Consider the following 23,921-nt stretch of genomic DNA (forward strand, 5'->3'; position numbering starts at 1 on the left):
AAAAAAAAAAAAAAAAACTATAGCAGAATGAATAAGAACTAGGATCCAATTATCTTAGAGCTTAATAGTTTCCCAGAATTTCTTAGGCTTTCTGAGAACTGCTCATTTACTTAACTTGTTTAAGGTTTTGGGTAACAAGATAGAAATGATGAACATGGCTCCTGCTAGTCACTTGTTTTTCTTCCAGTCCCCTTCATCAAAGCCATTATTTCTGTTTACATTGAACTTAGTTTTCTCATTTGTTTTGCAGCGAAAACGGAAGCAGAGCGCCCAGGATGAGGATGCTGTCAGCCTCTGTAGTCTCGACATAAGTGTGAGTACAACTCCTCCTACTCCCCTGCCATAAGGGCTGCTTTCCTCTCTGGATTTGTTCATATGTTGTGTGCTTTCAACCGGCTTTCATCGTCCAAATATGGAGGTTGTAATCAGGGGAAAACTCGTTTTAAAAAACATTTCATTTTATTGTAGGAAACTGTGTGGCCAACTTAAACTTCCAAGTCACGCTGTTTATTGCCCATATCTTTTCTCTCATAAAATGAATTATGAACTCAGGGCATATGGGTGGGATCCAGGTAAATGCTCTGTTTTAGAGCTGGTTCCAGGCAACCGACCAGATGCTTGTTCCTCTTTGGGGGAAGTTAGCAAATTTGTCCAATGCGGGCAGCTGGGTGGCCCAGAGACCAGGGACCCCCAGCAGCATGGCCAAGTGAGTGGCCTTGGATGGGACACATATTTTGAATCAAAATTCTGTACTGATCATTTGTGTTTTCTCATCTGTGTTTTCTCATCTGGAAAACAGGGATTTATCCTAACAATTTGTGTGAAGGTCCAATAAAACAACCTAAGTGAGAACACCAAGGACATTGCCTGGTGCATGCCAGACAACCACTCAATACTGTGTTTTTCTATAAAAGCAGACGTTTACAAAGGATGTGCAAGTGACATGGCGTCTGAGTGGGGATGATGATAGAGGGAAAAAGTTTTCTTGTACTTATCAGACCCATGTTCGTGGAAGTTTAATTTCAGCAGTTTCTTTGCCTGGCTTCCTTTTCTCCCTTCTGACACAATTTGAAATCCTACCTGGGCCCTGTTATCTGGGCACTTGGCTTAAGCGCTTTCCTGGGCTCCCCATGTCTACTAATCTTTCACACTTTCTTGGAGTATAATCATCCATTTAAGCTATTCCCAGTTCTTTTTCCTCTGTAAAGACTAGAAAAACCATTGTAATGAGATAAGGAGGCTTCTGTGTGAAAATCAAGAAGAGGTGCGTGGCCCTGGCAGTGCCTGCAACTAACTATATGACCTTAAGCCAGTTACTTCTCTCTGGCATCTGTTTCCTCTTTTTTTTTTTTAAGGTTTGGGGATTAGGTCTCCTGAAGTCATTATGAAAATATGATCTCCACTGAACAAATGGATTCTCATTTGATGGCATTTATTTGCCAATATAAATGTCACTCTTTTATTTAGTTATTTTTAATTATTGCAGTTTCCTGTGAGGCAGACAGCCATGGTAGAGTGAGCCTGAGTTGGCACCTAATTAATGTACTTGCACATTTTTATTCGCCATATGGTGTTTGTTCCAGTCTTTAGACCATCAGATTGATGGAGTTGGATAACTTTACTAAGTTACCATGGTAACTGGACAAAAAAAGATGATGTTCTTCTGGGTTTTGTTTTTGGGATTTACTTTATTTACTGAATGTTTTATTATTAATAAGTGGCATCTATAGAACTTCCCTTATTGGCAACAAGTTTTTCTGCGTGTGAATGTTTTTAATTTTGTACAGAGCATTAGAGTCATGAATTTCAGAATGTAAAGAGCCCTTAGCCACCATGTAGTCCATTCTCCTAACTTTGAAAATACAGAAGTGGAAGCCCAGGCAGGTGTAGTGTTATAGGAAAGGCTTGAATCCAAATCATTTCTAAGATCATGCCTCATTGTACATTTTTCCTCAACTCTCTTTTCCAGGAAAGCATCATAGAAGCTTTATATCAAAAAAACGCTAAACACTCTTATTTGTATTCATGAGTTGTAATGATTGGCATTGATGACCTTGACTTCTCAGCAAGGTCACGTAAGTCTCACATAATGAATAGTTTGATGTCTTTTCTCCTCATTCAGTTGCATAAGACTTCTTTCTCCTCTCTCACTCTCTTCCTCCTACCCTCTTTAAAAAAAACTTACTGTCCTTTAAACAGTCTCATCTATTATGTTTTGTCACGGTAAATAGAGATTTAGGGAAAATGAATTTTTATTTTTTTAAAGATTTATTTATGCATACAAGAACTGGGGTACAATCCAGAGGTGTGGGGGTGAGAAGATTCACCAGAGACAGCATGGGGAGCACAACAGGCAATTGACTGAAATGCACTGCTGAGGGGAGCAGTGGGCAAGACAGAAGTCTACTGCACCATGTGGCCCAGCACCCTAGCTGGGGATTGAACTCGTGTTGCTGTGGCTGTGGAGTGCTTCATAATGCTTTGCTTTAACCTATTGTGCCACCAGGGAGAGCCCCAAATTTATCTTTATGCTTAGAAATTCAGCCATAGCCTAAATCCTTTCTGATAGTCATTTTTCTTGAATTTCAGCAAAGATGACATGATGCACACTGGTGTCTTGCAGGCTTAAGGACAATCAGAATCATATAACTGTATTGGGAGCTGACACATCCAGATGTGGCCATAGCAGTAGAGATAAGGTGAATTAAGTGGAATTGTTTTGCTATAAAGGTAGTAATGTCTAACTAAATATGAGTCCAATAAATTTACTATTCTAATAAATAAATGGCCTTTGTAAGCTACCCAATGGTGCTTTTAATTGCTGGTATCTAGTAGAGTCAAAGTCCCTTAACTAGTAGACTTGTTTTGAGCATATTTTCATGTATAGTGGAAAATACATAAAAATAGGTGGCTTCCAATGAATGACACATACCACAGAGGATGCGAGGGTTTGGGGAGGTATTGTTAATAACTCTCAATTTTGATTTCACTTAATAAGTGGAAAGACGTTCACCAGATGTGTGCTTTGGACAAGAAGTTGCTAGATGAGGATGGCGGGGGACTAGGTCTTTAGGGGATCATGGTAAAGTTTCTATTGGGTCCTCATTCATTGTTGGACACACAGTGGACTCTTGGTTAGTACTTACTCATGGGTTAAAGCAAAAAAAAAAAAAAAAACAGAATAATAAGCTCTCCTAGTGTATATGTGGGATTAACACATACACCCCCTTGAAAGAAATATATCTGTAATGTACAGCTGGGAAACGATAACAGTGTTTCCCTTTTGACAAAAAAATACATATAGAGCCTCTTAGGGTATCTGTGTGATGATAATAGCCACCATTTCTATTGATACCTTTCTGGATTTTAGAGCTTTGAATGATGAATCTGACAGGTGCCTGGTAAGCAATTTTCCTACTAAACTCTAATCTCTTTTTGAAATTGGGCTTAGAGATCAAATAGAAGCAGGTAGGCTAAGAAAAGAGCTTATTCTTAAAGAATAGGGATCCTCAGTTGTTTGGGGAGTCTGTATGGGTAGGAATCTGGTGATAAGTCTGGATTCCAGAAAACTTTACTAAATTGATGTATGATTTCATGCACCCCATGGAGGCCCAGTCAAGACCCTATGTTAAGAGTTCGTCTTACAAAGGAAACTGGAAGGGTTTTAAGATACTGCAACATCTCTCCAAAGAATTGTTCTCCTTCTCCCCTAACCCCCAGCACTTGGTGGAAAATGAATTATGACTGGAGAGTCCATACTAGTTGAAGATATAATTGGTCTCTATTGTTTCCCACTGCTTCACCCAGTCCTCTGGCTGAGCTCCCAGCTTCCTGGCAGGATAGAATACAAACTCTTCCAGAAGGGAAAAAAAGCAACCTATACTTTGGAGAACAATTTGCAGTATGGAGAATGCTCCCAGCAGCCGCCTACAAATCTCATCTCACGTCAGAGGGTACATGTGGGATGGTTTCAGGGATATCACTCCCCCACATTGCTTTTCTAGTTTAGATTCTAATAGATAAAGGACACCCTTGCAAAGAGCCAGAGTACATGTTGCCTCGGAAAGATTGTAGGCAGAAGAGATGGGGGTGGAGGGGCCCTTCTGTAAGGCACTGCTTATTACCAAATATCCCTTCTCAAAAAACCAGTGAGTTCTGGGGTGGGCATAAAAATCGTTTCCAATGAAAACAACTATGTAAAAGTTGAAAAGGAATGTATGTTCTTTGTAGAAAATCTGGAAAATATGAACAATATAATTTGTTAATAATCCCACTTGAAAGCAGTGGTTATATTTTAGTGTATTTCCTTCCTGCTATTGTATATACTTTCACTTAAAAAAATGTTTCATCATGAAACACTGAAGATCTACAAAGTGGTTTTAAGGATAATATAAAACTGCAGGTAGTTATGAATGCAACTGAAAAAAAATTCCCTTAACAGAAAAGTCAAAAGCCCTTGTAAAACCCCTTGCTCTGTTGAGTTTAATGTTTATTGTTACCTTGCCCTCCTATAAATTGTAATGTGCACATATCCCTAAATAGCAGATATAATTTCAGCCATCTTTTAAAGTTTATATAAGCACAAGGTCTTTAAAAGTTGGTACCATACCATATGTTAAGATATTCCTGTTTTCATTTACTATATTCAGATTATGTCATCATATCCTGAAATAGTAGAGAACATTACTTTTAATAACTGTGGAATACTTTGTCAAATGGAGGCACTAAATTTATTTAATCAATCCCTTATTAGATATTTAGACAAGTTCCAACACCTCACTATTATAAATAACAGTGACGAACATCCAAGAATATCTTTGCGTAATCTCTTTCACCAGGAGGATAAAATATGAAATTCCTGACAAGAAGGGTATGAATATTTTTAAACCCATGAGCAGGTTTATACTTATAGTAATGAGAGGTGGGAAAGCACTTCAGAGAAATGAGTGACTCATAGGGAAACTTAGAGTAGGAGATTGTCATATTTTCTGGCTTACCTCTCTAGGCCTCTGGGCTCTTTTTAAGTCTTTTGTGACTTGATGTGGGGCATTTGCTCACGTGTGTTCCTCAGGAGAAGACCCTCTCTCAGTCTCAGGCAGGGCCAGTCACTTGTCCTGAATGGTGAGATGGGGCTGTAAGTAGTGGAGCTGGTGGTAAGCTAACCTTCTCATGCTGGTGGGCTTCTCCATGGAAGTTTGTGGCTGGACCATGTGGGATGGGGTCTAGTTAATCCTCACACTGGTACTGTGGTCATGGGGGTCTTATACATTCTTTTTGAAGGTGAGAAAATTGATATAACAGTTGAATCAAAATCCCATCTTATTGTAAATTCAAGGCCAAGATGGTTAGATTCTACACTGCTTCCAGACAGGAAAGAAGGGAAAAGCAGGCATTTAACTCCATGGCTTCTGGTACTAGATGTGTAGGACACTCAGCAGGGCTCATTGGCATGCATCCCCAAATTTCTACTGCCCACATTTCCTGATTACAAACCCCTGTTACAGGGATACTCAAAGCACAAGAGTTGATATTGAAGCTGGGAAAGCTCCATTAAGCTAAATGACGTTTCATTGCCAGGATATGTTAAACCAGACACAGAATAGCAGTAGGATTATTTTATCTCTGCTCAGCAGAATCCAGATAATGAAAAAAGATACCAGTTCTGTGGTTTTGTTTCTCTTGGTCTGTTCTGGAACTTGCTAACTGGAGAGATTAGCCTTGTCCTGGCCAGCATGAGGGCTTGATGAATTATGTGGGAGATTTTAATAAAGCTCTTATCACCAAGGAGACCAGGCCTGCCCCCGAGATTGGTTCTTTATTAGCACATGCTTATATTTAACCTGTTATTTTTCCCACTTTGCATTTATGATTAGTACTTGCTGCTTATGAAACCATTTGAGCAAAGGTAATGCAAGCCCTATGCCAAGTCCAAGGTTGTTCCTGCACTGCTAAATCCACTCTTGGCATTAGATTCTTTCCATCTTGCCTTGGGCCAATTGACTAGGTGGTGTATCTTAACAACCTTTGTAATCTTTTCTGATTGACCACCTTTTGAAAAGCCCAGTGACAAAGATATTAAAAGGGGCTTCAGGATGCACTCTGAAAAGTTAATGCTATAACAAAGCCTATAATTGTTTGCTATTCCCCTTCAAAGGGACATTGATAGAGCCCACATTAAAGGAGGGGTCTTCTACTCTAAGAATACCTATTTGTTTGAATTTGTCATCAGAGTTACAAACTGTGGTAGTGCAGAGACTGAACACTTCTTTGTACCTCAATTCCCTCATCTTTAAACTGAAATATTAATAGGTCCCTGCCTTAAAGTTGGAGTAATTAAAATGAATTAATTCATATGAAGTACATAGGACCTGACCCCTTACTAAGCACCAAAAAAAAAAAAAAACCAACAACTAGTTATTGTTCCTATTGAACAGTTCCTAGTTATGGTTAAATTTGAGGGTATTTGTTTCGGCACAAGTGTTTTATAAATAGAACTGATAATGAGATTAATACATGTCTATGAAGAAGTGTATATATGAGGAGCTTTATTGCAGCATTTTAAAGTAATAACCAAACTCTGGAAACAGCATGAATGCCTGAATTATATGGAGACATGAAAATATAAGTGTAAAACCCAGTTACAGGATATTTTATATAATAATTATGTTCCCACCTGTTTGTAGATACATTTGTCCATGAAACGAAATAAGGATATGTTGACTTTTCCTGGCATTGTGGCTGCTAATTATGTTGGGAGAATGGAATTACAGAGGTAGGAGATTGAGTTCCAGGGGTTCTTAACCTTTGGCATCTTATGAAACTTATGAACACCTTCTCCCTCCAGAAGACTGTTACAGGTGCTTAAAATAAAATGCATACAATTACAACAAAACCCAGACGATTTGAAATATAGTTATGAAAATATTTAATAAATTTGTGGTGAGTGTTACATATGTGTTTCTTAATGAATGAAGTAACAAGACTCCTTTGGCAGCAAGTCTGACTATTACTGTACCTTCCATGAGATAAGGATAGACGATGTTCTGAAATACCTAGTGACAGGTCTGCAGTGCTTCTGTGACTTGTGGTCTCCAGTCATACTGGAAGAAAGTGCTAAATTTCAGTTGTTAGTGAAAATGAAGGTGCATTTTTTTTTTTTCCTACCCAAGCCTATGGATGTCCTGAATTTTATCCATAAACTCTCTGGGACTATGAGGATTCTAGGTGATGGGTCCTTCAAGACTCAGTTTATTTTGATAAACTATAGTACTGTATCTCTCTTGTAATTCAAGAGACTGACATAAAAATAAACAAAGTAAAATTTAAGTCTCACCTCTTGGTGTGTGAGGTTTTTTTGTGTTTAAAAGGAGAGAATGTAAAGCATACAAAGTCAGGCATGGGGAGAATGATGAAAATGTGTTTACAGGAGGATCTTGCCATGACTGTGAAATCAATTCTCGACACTAGCTGTTTAGATTTTAATTTGAGGTCAATCTGGTTTTTTGAAATAGATAACTTGAATCACCCTAGTACTTTAGTTGAAGATCTTTGCTGTTTTGCTGTTTAAAAAATAATTTGAGTAGACAAATGTTACTTTTTCAGATGAATACAGAAATATTTAAGGGTCATGATATCTGTAATTTGCTATTAAATACTTTAGCATAACATATAAAGTGAATACTTCAAAGGGAAAACAATTCTAATTACTCAGATGACACTGCATGTCATTTTAAAAATCATATAGAGCTAGAACTAACAACCACATATATTTCATCATTCACTACATTTTAACTGGGATTATTTGCAGTATAAAATCACCAGAAAATCATTGTTTATGAACACTTCTGCTCATGGCTTTTTTCTGAAATGTAGCCTGGCTCTGTCTACCTGAAAATTATATAAATAATCATGGTTAGGAAGTTCCATCTAGGCTTCCGTTCCCAACTAATTGAGTTTCCCCCCCCCAAATGACTTAAGTAATTACATCAAGCCCCATCTTTGATCTGGTTATAAACTCCTGGTTTCAATAATAGAAGCGGTTTTTCTTTTTTTTCTTGCTTTTCTTAGTTGCGCCTGATACTAACTTTCTCCTAAGAAACAGTGGTAGGTTGGCTTTCTCCTTGACATTTAGTGTACGTAAGATATCTCACGTTTTTTGGCTGTTACTTAACTTCTTGGGTAACTTCTGAAAAATGTCAAAGACAGTAACAGGCCCAGGATAATTTTCATGGCTTGTATGTCTCCTTCCATCCTACTGGGTAGGGTGAACCATTTTTGGGTTTGGAGAGAGGAGCCCCAGAATGTGCAGGTGTTTCCTCTTTAAGCTACAGTCATGGCTGGTACCCACAGGGAAGCCCTGGAACTGAGTCACGGGTTTCTCTTCAGCAACCCAATATGCCAGCTTTGGATTAACTCCTTAGAAATCCCGCAGGGAAGCCCAGGTTTTTATTGTATTTGTTTCCTGAGCAGGTTTGTTTTTCCCCTCTCTTACAGTGCTATAAATGAGATTTCTTTTACTCCCCACACACCTCAAACTATATTTTTCTAAAATTGGAATCTTCTACTGAACATTAAAATCAATACATCGAAAAGTATTTTCTTCACCTTCGTTTGGCAGAAAAAAGTGATGCTTTTGCTGACCAGGTCTATTTAAATTCCTTACAATGAAATATTAACTACTGTAGAATTACTGTTCATTCTTTAGAAATTCATGGAGGCATTCACTAATTGAACCAGCTGATATTTGTTGAGCTATATTCTGTGACTGGTACTGAGGAAGGGAAACTTAGCAATCAGTCATCTACAGACAAAGGGTACTTGCCCATGATTTTGTTACAAGTAATGAAGCTCGAAGATAACACATCTCAGCTGTACCCAGAGTTGGTTTTCTCCTTTGATAAGGGAATAATTCTCAATGGTTGGTTTCGAAAGAGAATTTTTGCTCTCGATTCTGCTGCTAGCAATTTTCTGCCTTAGAGCATCCTTAAAATTTACTTATTTTCTTCTCATTGGTAAATCCAAAGCTTTTGCTGGGAAAAAGTGCTTCATTTTATTTTGTGCAAAAGCACGGTGGGTGGGGCTTGCCTCTGTGTTGTCCTTACAGTTTCTGTATTAGGCTCTGGGAGCAGCAGGTGTCAGCAATCTATAGGATGTTTAGACCTGGAGAGACCTGAGAGATTATTTAGTTATGTGTATTTCACTTTGTACATGGGAAGTTGAAAGTGAAACAAGTCAAATGGACCTCAAGTTCTGTATTGTACAGTTGTCCCTTGCGCAGTGTGGAGGTTGGAGACTGTGACCTTGCAGTTGAAAATCTGCATCCCTTCATATATACTCAGGTTCTGCACCTGGGGATTCAAACAACCGATACTCAGGGTCAGTTGAATCCATAAATGTGGAACCCATGGCTGGAAAAAAACTTGTGTAAGCACCTATGTTGTTCAGGGGCCCTTTGCCCCTTATATCCAAATGAAGGTAAGTTCTGATTCTGGTGTTTTGAATTCTGTCTTCATTGTGTAGCTGTGTGACATTGGACAGTGTATTCAACTCCTCTGTGTTATGGTTTTCAGCTAGAAAATGCAGATGATCTTAGGGTTGCCGTAAGGATTAAATAAATGAAAGTGGATCTGTGGCACAATGCCTGGCACAAGTAAGCACTTATTGTTGATATTGTAAAGTAATCCAGGAGCATGGAATTGGCCATAGGCAGGGATATTGGCTTTTGTGGGCACTACTGTCTCCCTGGTCCAAGAAAGTGTCTGATATGTATCCAGCCCTCAATCAAGATTTGTTGAATGGATTGTTTCCAAATGTGAATTTGGTAACTAATAAAAGATAAGTGATACCAGGAAGAGGGAAATAGAGGTGATATATATGTGTTGCTTAAAACTAGAAAGTTGTAGACTTCTAAGTCACTTTTGGAGCAGGCAAATTTACTTTTAAACGAACCACTTCTGTAAATAACAATTACTAGCCATATTTAAGAAAATGGCTTAGCTGTTCATTTCATTCTGCAAAGATTTATTCACATACAAAAAGTGTCCATGAGTGGGTAAATAGCCATGAACATTGCCACTAGCTCTACAGTTATTTATTTATTTAAATTTATTTATTCATACAAGAGCTGGAATGTAGGCCAGAGGTATGGGGTGGTGTGGGGTGGGGGTTGAGAGGATTCATCAGAGGCAGAGTGGGGAGTAGAACAGGCCGATTGACCAAAACACACTGCTGAGGGGAGTAGCAGGCGACACAGGAGAGGTCTGCTGTGCCATGTGGGTCAGCTCCTTGGTTGGGGATCGAATTCCCGCTGCCCTGGCTATCGATAGTTTCATAGTGCTGAGACTTAATTCTTTGTGCCACTGGGAGGCTTCTGGCTTGCATTTAAATGGAGCCAGAAACCACCATTATCACCTTTATCAACTGGACCACTTTCATCGGGCCTCCTTCATCTCCATCTGAATAGAAGAGACCACGGCCTCCCAGCACCCTGCTTCTGCCTTCTACTCTCTGCTGTTCACTTTGAACACAGCAGCTAGGCTTCTGTTCAGCCTGACTCACACACTGTGTCTCTTGTTTCCACCTGTGGCATTGTTATGCCTTCATGGCCCTGCACTGTCTGTCTTGTGACCCTCTGTGGATTTTGTCACCTAACCCTGCCCCTTGTCCTTGGGCTCCCCCTACATCAACCCTCCTCTTACTCTTCTACACACTCATGCCACAGGGGTTTGGCAGTTGCTACTCCTCTTCCTTAGACACCCATGTTGCCATCTTCCTCGTTTTACTTCAGGTACCTGCTCAAATGTTCCCAGATAGGCTTTCCATTCCACACCTCTCACCTCATACTCCTTACTCTTCTTACCCAATTTAATTTTTTTCTTCATTGTGTTTATTATCACTGCCATCTTGTGTACTTTTAATGTATGAGTACCCTAGAATAGAACTGTTACTTTGTTTCCTGCCATATTCCCAGCATTTGGGATGGTGTCTGGCACGGGATGTATCCAGTTAATGTGATGGCTAAATGAATGAGCCAGCACTTCATAATTCATGTGTTTCATGCTATCTTTGGAAGATTACTGTAAACATAAACTGGAATCCTGGCAACATTTTAAGAATGCCTGTCTTCTGTACATATTTGCATTCCCTCATTCTGGAAAAAAAAATCAATAAAACCTGAGACAAAACCAAAGCCTTGAAGAGACCTTGTGGTATACAAAGCAAGATAAATGAACATAATGTCAGACTATGAGCTAATAAAAAGATGCAGCTGAAGATAAGTAGATAGGAGCCCTGTGGAATGTACCCATGATTTCTACAGATGTGGAATTATTCAAGTCTGTGCTTTCACGTCTAACTCATTTGGAACTGCAGCAATCTTTCAGGATAATAGTCAAACAGAAATTTTCTTTCATATGAAAAACAGTCTCCTCTTGAAGCTACCATTCCTTTCCACTTAGCTGGTATTTATTAAGCACGGCACACTGCTCCTGGTGCCCGCCACGTGGTCCTTGAAGGACAGAAGCAGGTAAGGATGTCAGCTCCACTCATCCCTGGTTGATCAGTTCACGGAGAGGAGCGCTTCCGAGGCCTCTTAAAGACACTGAACTGCCAGTACACCGCTTGTGTCTTACCCTGGAATGTATTCTGGCGGTTACTTTTACAAGTCAGTGTGCTGTCCTTCTTGGAGAATCCTGTGAAGAGACTAACGGCACTGTTTGGGAGAGACCTGGCAAGTAGGAGCTAGGTTTACCTCCAGTACTCCCAGCTGACCCAGAGCGGACTGCATTCACTCTTGTCCTCCAGTGTGCCTTGCTCACCCCTACTTGTAGCTTCCTTCCCTTTTGCTTTGTGTGTCTAGCTTATTTTATTAAGAGAAAAGAATGAGGCATGGTTCAAAATGTCTTTTAGTGACAAGCTTCAAAGAGAGTGGCAAACAAGAGTGGAATGGACCCCAAAATGGACTTGATTAATTCAGCTTAATAATGCTAATAACTTAAAGGTGTAGTTTTTATTATGTCATTTTATTATATGTCACCCAAATAAAAAGGAAGACGATTGACCAAAGTTAGCAGAAGTTAATCCACTTTGAACAAGAGTTCATACTCACAGGTGACATCACAGCAACCACCTCTGTATGGTGAAAAGCCACAGAAAGCCACTAATTTGCATAGAGAAAACATCTTTTTAACAATTTGTGTATGTTAGATTACACAAATTTAAATGTTATGTTTGGCTAAAAAAACGTTGACCTTACAAAATAATCAGCTGCCTTCTTCCCTTAGGGTTGATACTTCACGTTGTTTTGCCTTTACATAGAAATGGGGTTTGCATGTCATCATGTTTCTGAAGTGCTCTTTTTGGGAGCTGTTGGCAGCTTGCTGTGCTTGCATGGCAGTCCATCAGCTGTCTGGCTAGGCCGTGCCCCGCCGTATCATGTCTCTGCCAGATTGCTGTTTTAAGTGTTGCTGTATTCCTCTGATCTTCTTTATCCAAAATGCAAGCAGCAATTGAGGTTAAAATTTAATTTAAATTATTGTCAGATTGTGGAAATAGGCCTGTGCTCACTGTCCCCACTGGGTGTGGAGGGGTGTCTGAGCCGGCTGCTGGCAACAGTGATGAAGAATGTATCTGAAAACAAGGCTGGTGTGAAGGGACAGTTATCTCTGTGTTTTATATAAGGAAGGGCTTGATGTATGGGATCTCGGGACACCACAGTAAGGAACAGAATTGCCACTGGGATCCCGGAGGTTTTGTCTAGCTTGAGAGATTATATTTGACTAAAGGTCTCACATCATTGGCAGGAAAAGTGACATTTTGCTGAGTAGACTTTGAAATGTCATTTTATGCGATGTGGTCTTGAAGAAGCAAGTCTGCCTCTCAGAGGATAGTGAATCACTTCCCTTTCTCCTGGAGAGATTGATATTAAGTAGCACTGATATTTGAATGGGTTCTTGATGTCCAGGTGACTTGAAAGAGCTTTCTAGACTCCGAAATCCTCTAGCACCTTACATATATTTTATAATTATTTTACTTATCACTGATTCTTTCAGTCATATTCATGTTAATTGAGTCTTGCCTACCCTTGCATGTGCACTATGACAGGATAGAATGATGAACAAAACAGTTAGGGCTCTGGTGACTTATAATCCAGTGGAGTAGACAGACTTTAATCAATAATTGTAGTAGCTAGGATATAATAACAAGTGAAAATATAAGCTTTGAAATTGAGAAAAACATATTTTAAGTCATATAAAGAATCTTGACTTAGTCATCAAAGTTCAAGAAAGACTTCTTTGGGGAAGTAAGATCGGAAAGAAGGGAGTTATTCGTTACATTAAAGGAGAGAACAAAACAGTTGCAGCACATGCCAGGGCCCTGTGGCAAACAGCTAATGTTGCTTTACAGGCCAGTACTGGGTGGTAAGACAAAAGTGGTCGGTAGGAACCAGACCATACAGAGCCTTAAACAACATGCTTAAGATTTGGGTTGTTATCCTGATAACCATACTAGGTTCATAGCAGGCCATACTAGGGAGGAGGGAGACAAGGTTAAGCATGAGTGTGGCATGAGTTTTGAGAAGATTTTTCTGACTAGTGAGTAGGGAGTCATTTGGAAGAGGCCAAGATTAGATGCAGACAACCAACAGGAGGCTGCCTCTTTTTCCTGAATGTGTCCAGGCTTCTCTGGGCTATGGGGCAGGTAGGTATAAGGGACATGTGAGGAGCTCTATAACTTTACTGCCTTGACTTGATGGGTACTTCTCAGCACAGTTTAGAAGACTTGGGTTTTCTTTTAACTTCTGTCATTGGATAGCTACCTGACCTTGACCCTGTTGCTTCACCTTTCTGGGGCTCAGTTTCCACATCTATAAAGTCATGCAATCACATTACGACTTTTCTAGTGCCAAAGTCCCATGAGCTCATAATATGTTGAGTATCATGGGTTTTCCAGCTAGGAACCTAGAAGGTAAATACATTAAATGTTGGTGAATGAAGGGAGACCAATATCCAACCCCTGTGATAGTGAAAGAAGCCATGCGTAGTTAGGGATACTTATGCACACTTTTCCACTTATTTTTATTGTGACAAATACAATACTATTCTTGAATTTGAATGCTGTCTTAACTCAGGCTGCTGTAACACTTCTTTCTTAGAGTTCTGGAGCTGGGAACTGCAAGATCACAGTGCCAGAATATTAAATTCTTAGTGAGATCTTTTTCCTGGCTTAAAGACAACCACCCTCTCCACTTCCTCCTGTGTCTTCTTATGGCAGAAAAAGGGAGCCAGCTTGGGGTCTCTCTTCCTCTTTTATAAAGACATTCATTGCATCATGGGAGCCCCACCCTCTTGATTTCATAGAAATCTAATTACTCCCCAAAATCCCCACCTCCAAATGCCATCAGCTTGTGGGGGACTCAGGTTTCAACAAATGAATTTGGGGAGGACAAACATTCAGTCCATAACAGATGCCTTCTAAAACACACCAGATGTGATTCATTAGAGAAAAAAAACAACAACCCCTTCGTGTGAGTAGGAGTGAATGCAGGATTCTAATGAAGCAGCCCAGTGTCCATAGCGTAAATGAAGTGGAAAAAGCAAGAGGAGTTTTTGCTAAGGGGGTTCATTTGACTCTTGTGTCCTTTGGTTTTTGAAATACTTTGTCAGCAGTTGTAACAGGCACTCTTAGCACAACCACAAACATTTTCCAATGGAGGAGTGTTGGTAACATTTTCATTGACCTAAAAAAGAAATTAATGACAGGGCCAAAGAAAAGGCAAAAGGTACAATTTGCTGATTAGCCTTGGTCAGTTGCCCAAAGCAGCCTCATCCTTTTTGCGAGTCTTTGAATGAGTGTCCATTGCCAAGGAGACCCTGGACTGGGGAGTGGGGAAGGGGAACCCTAACAGCCTTGGCCTCATAGCGGAGCAGCACTGTTGACCTTCACACTCCAAAGGAACTGCGGCCTTTGTGCCATGTCGCCCAGTAAAATAATCCTGATGAAAGCTTCTTGTTTAGCTCTTGGAATAAAAACTGGGACTTGGGTAAAGAGCATTGCCCCACTCTCTTAAAAAGTGGTTTGATATTGGCTCAACAATAGCTGTTAAGTGGATCTGGGTTCAAAGTGGGCTTAGGGAGCAAGGGGATTTGTGGAGCAGAGAGATTACTGAGTAGATCATAGGGCATTTGCAGGGTTTTGTTGCCTTTCTTACATGCAACAAACAGCTTCTGCCCCTCACTCCTGGCTCCATGCCTTTGCCTCTGTACTGCTCTTCATAGAGCCCAATATGGTGAATGGGCCAAAGATGTCTGGGACTGACACAGCCTTTCGGTCCCTCATTTTAAGCTGTGGATCAGAATCTGTAGCTTTTACTTTGTATTAGATTGACCAGAGGAAACCACAGTTTTTGGTGTGGCCTCTGTTACTGTGCATGGGTTTTGGGGGTCACTTGAGAATTAGTCTAAGTATAGATTTGTGGAAGTGGAGCTGCTTTTTAGATTTGTAGACATTTGGGAGTAAAGGAGTTAAAAAAAAAAAAAAGAAAAGAAAAGAAATCCAATGGAAAATAAGAACCAGGTTAGAAAATTTCCTCTCAAAAGACAAAAAGGGGTAAGTGTTGAAGAAGACACTGTCTGGTTTTGGGGAGAGGAACGCTGAGTGCTGTCTAGCAGGAGTGTCAGAGCCCAGTTCAGGAAATGGCCCTGGTGGACTCTATCTCTTGTTCCCTGTAGGCCTCCAGCAGATCTTATCCTGAGGGCCAGCAATTCTAGGTCTTTCCACCCCCCCCCACACACACACACACAACATCCTCTGCTATAAACATAGGCTCCTGGTAGGAAGTGGCTGATCCGAGCCACTTTGGCAAATGAATCAAGAGCAGACACCCATGTCTGGACAATTGCATGGAGTCTGCTTTAGCCATTGCTGGTCCCACTGCATGTCTCAGGTTTCCTTGTTTTCCCTGTAAAAGAATGAGTCCTCCTGCAGGTTTTCATCTGGACAACGTAGGTCTTGTACTTGATATTTGAAGAATTTGCATTGGTTTTGTTCCAACTCTAGATGACACAGTCAGGCTTTGATTGCCTTCAGCCCCTGGACGTTTAGATCAGAGTCCATCCCTTGATTTCTGCAAGGCAAGATGGCCCTTTTTCCAGGTTCTGTCCTTCCTCTCTGATCAGGGTCCCAGTTCAAGGCACCAGCAGGGGAAGGTCCCACCCTAGCACTGAACATCATTTACTGAGAGTTCACAGTGCCAGGGGCTACACGCCGCAAGTTCCTCTGGCTACAGAACACAGCACACCTGAGACCCTGTTGGCACCAAATCCTCTTACAGGAAACTGGCAGGAGAGTTTTTTTCCCTCCAAGCCTCACTGACCTTCAGCAGTGATCTCTCCTGGCTTTGAACCTCCTCTCCTTTCTCTAAACAGAATGTTGGGGGTGCTTTCCAGCTGCAGTATTGCCTTGTTTGTCTCAGGCCCAGAGACCACTCAGAAAGACAAAATGTCTGTTCTTGAGCAACCTCTGAGCAAAAGAGGAGGTGGTGTGGCCTTTCCTTCCAACTGGCATTGCCAGCGTTGAATAGGAAATGACCTTGATGCAGTTTATTTGCTTCACTGCCCTCCACTCTCAACCTACCTAGCTGATATTTTGAAAATCATACATCAGATCATGTTACACCCCTTATTAAAGTCTCCAGTGACTTTCATAGGGTCTATAAATTTAGACTGGAAAAATAATCATAGATATTTTTGCTAACCTCCAACTTAAATTTATAGCTTCTTTCATTATAAATCAGGAAAACAAACTGTAGCCATACCTGGGCCTTGTCACTCAAAGTACACCAATCTTTTCTTTGCACATTACATAGGTTGCACATACCTCAAGATACCATGTATGCTCATGATCTTTCAAAATGGCAGATCTTGCTACTTAAAGCATGAACAGAGAAACCATAAGTTGCCATGTGATAAATTAGCCATTAAGATGTCAGTAGCTAGATTTTAATATGTGTTTTCTTAACCAGAATTATAGCAAGGTTGAGTCGGGGGAGGGGAATTATTGCCAGATTTAAGGTACTAAGGTGATGAATTGGCTGAGAATTTAAACATAATGAAAAGCCAGTGAAGCCCATCTGCTTTTTTATGTTGATCATCACTGTCCGCTGGCAGCTGTAAATGTCAGTGACAAGGCGGCAGTGCCAGGCAGCTGCCCTAGAGGCTTGCAGCACAGATACGGTTAACAATCTTGACTTGGAGTAAAATGCAGATCTGCTTTCCTTGGCTGACAGGAAGAGGTATAATTTGCTCACAGCAGCCTCAGTATCTGTGAAGAAACCGGACTCACAGAGGTTTAGACAGAAAGGATGCTTTGTCTCACAGAGTCTGAACAGGGGTCCTGGGTTGACTCAGTTGCTGGAGATCTAGCAAACACTCATGTTCTTTCCATCTCCCAGACTCTCCCTGTGCCCTCCCTCATGGCTGCCAGATGGCTGCCAGCAGCCATTAAGGCACTATACTTCGATTTTTTAGGAAATCAGTCTTCCCCTTACAGTGTGATTAGACATGTCAAGTCTCACATTCATCCATGGACTAATAACAGCTCCCAGAAAGTTGCTGTGCAGAATGTCTCAGGTTACGCAGTGGGGGTAGACTAAACACTTATACAAATAGGAGTTCCATACGGAGGGAGAATGAGGGAATAGATACTAGGAAGGTAATTCACACTCTCCACTATGGGATTTTTAAAATTTAAATTTGTAATTATTACCTTCTTCTTGGCCTGTGATCAGTCATGTGACGTGGCATCTGAAGAACTACGGCCGATGGCTGCAGACATGGGCACTGTTGCAACAGACTTTGCTCTCAGTAAGTTTTAAAGGGTGAGTGTGTACCAGGGATTTGGAAAAGCTCTAACTTAAATTTCCAGAGAAATAACATTGCTGAGACCTTACTTAGATTATCAAGAATTAAATCCATTGATTTGGGGAGGCAGAACAAAGGCTCTAAAGAGAGCACTGGAAAGCCTCTAGATTTTTTTTTTATTATGTTTTTAAGATTTATTTATTTATTCACACAGGACTGGGGTACAGGCCAGAGATGCGGAGGGTGAGAGGATTCACCAGGAACAGAGTGGAGAGCAGAACAGGCAGATCAACGAAGTATACTACTGAGGGGAGCAGCGGGCGGATCAGGAGAGGTCTGCCGAGCCATGCGGATCTCCTCCAGGGCAGGCAGGGATCGAACTCATGCAGAAGCGACTTTAGCTTCTTAGTGCAGTGCTTTAAACCGCTGCGCCACCAGGGAGGGCCATAGATTTTTTTTTTTTTAATTCCAGTTCTATTACAGCAGAGGTGTCAGCTGCTATCATGAAATAAAAATAAAAATACTCCAAGTATAATATTGGGAAAATTACAAAGCAAGGGGGGCCTATCAATAGATATATACATGCAAATGCATAGGGGTAGAGCATAGTGTGGGGAAAGGGGAGGAGGAGCCTGGACGAATTGAAGACATATCTGTAAGGAGGGTGCGTATTCATGAATTACTAGTGTATAAGATTTGATGACATAAGGATCCTTCAGCCCCATGTTGGTATTTGAAGGCTGTGAGATAAAGAGCTAGAGAAAATGGTTGATGTTTCTAAATATCTCAAGTCATTGTCCTTCAAGACAGATATTAGACATAGGTCATTTTCTTTCTCCTCATCTTCCTCCTCCCCTTACTTTTCCTTGCTCCCCTGGCACCGCAAGTTATATGTCTTTCATTGACTTACTGTTTTTCAATGGGATTGGCTGGTTATAGAATCAGATAGCCCAGCCCCCTCTGTGGTGTAGACATCTCAGCTGCACCCCAGGACAGGCTTGCAGCCAATATCTCCCCTCCTGCTGTCAGACACACACACCCGCTCCCTCCTGGTCTACAGGTCTCCTGTCTTTTGGGAATAAAACTGAAATGATTTGACTGGGGCCATAAATGAAGTAGTGCAACTAAAAAATGACACTTGTCTTTTGGAGGTGTAATTTTAGAAGTAAAATTTTAGTTTAGGCTTAAGGGTAAATATTTAGAATGCCTGTTCTGATGACCACAAGCAGCCATGCATGCAACCAATTTGGGAGAACAGTGGTTCAGCATCACAGTTTTCTCCTAAGTGTCTGTAATGTATCCCGCTGTCATTTGGAGGGCAGCCAGCCCAAAGTGCTTGTTTTTCTATCTTTAAGCATCCATCGTTAATACCAAGATGAGATGTTTTGAAGAGTCAGAAGACATATGTTTAGATTCCAGTTACTCTATTTTCTTGGGGAAGTAAATTTTATCCTCATGATAAAAATATCACTTAACACCCTTAAGTCTGTCACATTGCAATGAAAACCCTTTGGTGACTATAGGCTTCACCCCCATCTCTCTCCTCTAGCACTCCATTTCTGTCCATTTCCTGTCCATGCTGGTCCCCTCTCTTACCTCCCCTGGCCTCATTGCCTTTCTCCATCTGTTGGTGCTGAATCAGTGACTCAGTGGCCTTGACCAGGACTTGTCATGGCCCACTCTTGTGGGTCTTTTCCCCTCCTGACTTCTGCGATCAGGTATGGCTGACTGCTCTGGATCCAGTTCTCCCTTCCACTACCTTCTGTAAGCACACTCTCCATGTTACCCCAGCTTTCTGGCTACTCCTCTGACCACTCCACTTTGGATTTCTTTTGAGGTTCTTGTAGCCATCCCTTAAATGAGGATTTCTGTAGGGGCCTGATTGAGGTCTCCTGGACAACATAGGGCTATCTCCCTCAGACTTCACATTTAACATGTCTAAAATGCAGCTCTTCTTCCTCTCCCCTCACTCCCTGCTAACCCCACCGCCCCTCAAAATTTCCATGCCTCTCTGAGAGGTGCCCCTGTGCACCTCAGTTGCCAAAATCAAAAAGCTAGGTGTTATTGTAATTTCTTGCCTTTCTTAGTTTCCCACACTGAATCCCTCACCTTGTCTCCACTTGCCTGACCCCTGAAAGTTTCTGGAATCCTTCGGTTTGCATCTCCTTTGTGTTATCCTCTGCAGGGGCCCCTCAATCCCTGGTCTGCATTCCTGCTGCAGGCTAAATGAACCTGCTGCCTTTCTCCCCTGACCCTCTTCCCTCCTGAAGCCAGAGGGATCTTTCTGAGACACAGGTTGGATTGTTGCTGTGTTGCTTCACACCTTTTGCTATATCTTCCTGTTCCCTTTAGATAAAGCCTAAAGATAAAGGCTCTTATTTTTTCTTGAAAAATATCCCTCTAGTTCCTTGTACTATTCTGCAGTGGTGGGAAGGCTTAGTCTTGACATTTTATAGTTGGCACAATTTTGATTATATTTATCTCATTCCCCCTTCTTTTTGGACCTTGAGGGGATTATCCTAAATGAAATGAATTCGATGGAGCAAGATAAATGCCAAATGATTTCATCCATAAGTGGAAGGTAAAGAAACAAAGCAAATGAACAAACAAACAAAGTAAAGCAAACTCTTGGGTTCTGACTCCAGAATGGTGTTTGCCAGAGGGGAAGAGGGTTGGGAGGAGGGCCTAACGGGTAAAGGGGATGATTGTATGCTGGTGGATAGAAGCCAGACATTGGGTGGCAATTATAATCCAGCCTGTACAGATGCCAAGTATAATGCTGTACACCTGAAACTTGCATAATGTTATAATGTTATAAATGTTATATTACTTTAAATCATTTTTTAAAAAGTCTACTTGTGAATGTGACTTTCAAGATCTAGTCCCTGCCCACCTTTGAGTACTCCTCCTCCCCTCTTCCCTCGCTAACTGGGCTAGACTTTTTTTTTTTGTTGTTCTTTTTGAGACTTTATTCTCTTTTAGTGTAAGCATGTCATGCTATAAATTTCCCATTAAGACAGCTATCAGGTGTCCAGTACTTTCAACATGCAGTGACTTCATGATTGCTCTGTTTTAGGTTATCTTTAAAATTTTTATGGTTTTAATATTGATTTTTTTTATTTTCTTACATCATTGTTCATTTTTGTACCATCTTTGATTTCTCCCTTCAGGTGTAGTCCCCACAATTCTCTCGTCACCACTTCATGGCCTCTTGACCAAAGTCTTTCCCATCTGCTGCTCTTTCTGCTTGGAATCTTTCCTCTCTCCCGCCCTTCCTCCTCGTCCTTCAGGCTTCGGCTTTCTCTGTAACTTCCACTAAGAAGCCTTCCCTGACTCAGTGTTAGGAGCCCCTTCTGGAACATTTCACTGGAGTCTGTTGTCTCTAAGTGTTGCAACGTGCCTGGCATGACCGGGGGCACTTCACAACTGATCAGTGAGTGTGAAAGAGGATTTGTACATTTTAAAGCATTCATTAATTTTAGTTTCCAATGTCTACTTTGTTATAAAAATTTAGCAAGGAAACCTTGAATGGCACAATTATTTTTTTCCTGAGGGTGGAAGACCGGAGCTTTTCAGCTACACAATCACCAGAACTTTTCATCTATACCCTCTGACTTGTCGTCTTCCCCAGTCCTTCCTCTTTTAATGCCGTGTCCCTACTTTGATCCCCTGCTCCCTTACTGCACCTGTCGGTGCTGCAGCCTCAGGTGCTAAAGGAAAGTGGCTACATTGAACAAAATAAACAAGGACCATCAGCACAGATTTCTGTCTTTGGGTCTAATTCAGTGTTTGAAAATCTATTTCTGGGAGGCATCATTTTTTTAAACACAAAAATCCCTTGAACTTCAAATAGACTCAACTGAAGCCCTCTCTAGGCTATGCTTAGCCCTCGCTTTCACCATTTTAAAAATGCAGTGTGTGATCTATATGTCCATTGAGCAAGCGGGCTTCCTCTTTGGGAAGTAATAATTCTAGTGAGTCAAGGGAATAGTTGAGAGGATAAAGTGGACATGTCAGATCGGGGTTTGATGAATCAGCCAGCCCAGCCTGTAGCTGGAAAGATTACCAGATGCATATTTCACATTTTCTTCTCCAAGTTGACCATTAAGAATGGCATATTATACAAGTGTGTTTTTTACAGCATGTGAATCAGCTTGTGACAATCCTGTAGGAATTTTTCCCATTCAATCCATGAAACAAAAGGGAACAGCCCATGATTTTGATCTGCAGGACTAAGGAGAGAGAGACCAAGTTCCGTAGCTTTCTGCTGATGCATTTGAGAAACAGCCGTTTGAGTCCTGGGGTGTGTGTGTGTGTGTCCTTCAAAGGTGAGATTGGCATGGCACACTACTGCGGGTCAGAGGAGGAGGATAGTATAGAGGTGGATGTTAAAGTGGAACTCCTGGTGCTAGAGACTGGCAGGAGGTGGGGGATGTAGGGGGCGCGGGCTGCAGTGAGAACTCAATGGCCTGTGTCAATGGCCACAGCAGAGATGGGTGGAGAAGGTAAAAGCAGCACCAGGGAGAAGGCGCACCTGGCAGGCACAGAGGAACTGGGCACTTGGGGGTCACAGGTACTCCAGAACACAGACAGGCCCCTCGGGTGGAATTTACCCACTGAAGAGCACCTTGAACAAGCAAATGGGTGAATCTGGGATCCCATGACTTTGAGTCTCTATACTATTATTTACTAAATAGAACTTAGTTATTTTGCCTCCGCTTATCCATCTGTTTATGGAGATAGCTACCTTACCGGTTTTTCTAGAAATTAAATGAGTTAGTATTTGTAAGCGGTACAGCACACGGCTTGAGTAAGCTCCATATAGTGGCTGTTAAATAAAAACAGAGACCGGAGTTTGAGTCTCTTGGTTATTCTGTTTCTCATGTGTCTCACACCTAGTCCTGTGCAGGTAGAGTGTAAGCAAATAGGTAGCACGTGGCCATTAGGTCTTTCATTATTTTTTGACTATACCATGAGTAAAATAGAAGTCAGATGGCTCTATTTCCTGTGTGTGGGAGAAAACCCCTGCTCTCTGGAGCTCCTGATAGCCAAGTTCACAAAGAAACTTCAGCACAAAATGATTTCATCTGATGGAGATAACCTGTCTTTTCAAAAATTCCAAGAACTGCACAGCCTTGTACCTGCCTTTGATGGGTGATGTGGGAAAGCCTCAATTAAACAAATGGGGCGGAAGGCGTTGCTGATAAGTGTCTAGGGTGTGTTACTAGAGGGGAGGGGTACACATTGCCTAGAACTCAGAAAGCATACAATATAAAGCAACTTTGGATCTTGAGCCAAAATTGGTAAGATTCGCGGCCCAGGGCTGCATTTTGTAAGTGTGCTTTCCAGAAGGCCCTTTCGACTGCCATATTCCAGTTGAAGTGCTCAGGCACCCTCCAAGGAGGAAACAGGGAAAGATATGGGCACAATATTTTTAGAATTCATTGTTCTCTAGAAGTAGCCAACTTCGATGAAAGTGTTTTCAGACACACTCTTCCACTCTTTGTGCTGCTTTAAGATTGGTACCTAGAAATAGAAAGCAGAGCATGTTTTCTTTCTCTGGTAATTAAATTCCTTGTTGTTTCACCCAGAGATGGGGTGGGATTGTCTATTTTTTGGGCTACCAGAGTTGGTGAAATCTCATTTTTAAGGTAGTGGACCACAGACATTGTGGAAGGGAAATGTGACGTCCCCAGAAATTTTTTAGTTGAATCATAGTATATAAATAACACAAACAACTGACAGTTATTGTGTGGTGTGAGTTAACATGAGTTTTCTCCTAGAATCCTTTCAACAACTCTATGAAGTTGCCACAATCACATCTGTCCCACTACACAGATGTAAAAAATGAGCCCAAAGGTGGGGAAGCCACCTGCCCAAGGCTGTAGCTCTCTACTGCTGGAGTGACTCAAAGTTCCACTTACCCACATCTGCTGTGTACAGAAAATCCCCCTCCAGCAATGCTATTTTTATTTTTATTTATAAATAATATAATGATTTATTTTTACATCATTTTGTGTCTTTTTCCATCTCAGTTGTAATCCCATGGGCTTTCCATCACCA

The 23,921-nt window shown here is 41.2% G+C and overlaps 1 protein-coding gene across 1 annotated transcript in view; it reads left to right on the top strand.

Annotated features, from left to right (window-relative positions):
• The first annotated feature begins 253 nt into the window (after positions 1 to 253).
• ARHGEF3 (Rho guanine nucleotide exchange factor (GEF) 3) overlaps positions 254 to 23,921 on the top strand; it is a 123,302-nt gene continuing 99,634 nt past the window's right edge. Inside the window, exon 1 of the mRNA XM_012720633.1 lies at positions 254 to 313. The gene's annotated coding sequence lies outside the window, so the exon portion shown is untranslated. The remainder of the gene's footprint in view (positions 314 to 23,921) is intronic.

The sequence above is a fragment of the Condylura cristata genome, unplaced genomic scaffold (genome assembly GCF_000260355.1).
Source record: "Condylura cristata isolate star-nosed mole 26May11 unplaced genomic scaffold, ConCri1.0 scaffold00004, whole genome shotgun sequence".
NCBI classification, from domain to species: domain Eukaryota; kingdom Metazoa; phylum Chordata; class Mammalia; order Eulipotyphla; family Talpidae; genus Condylura; species Condylura cristata.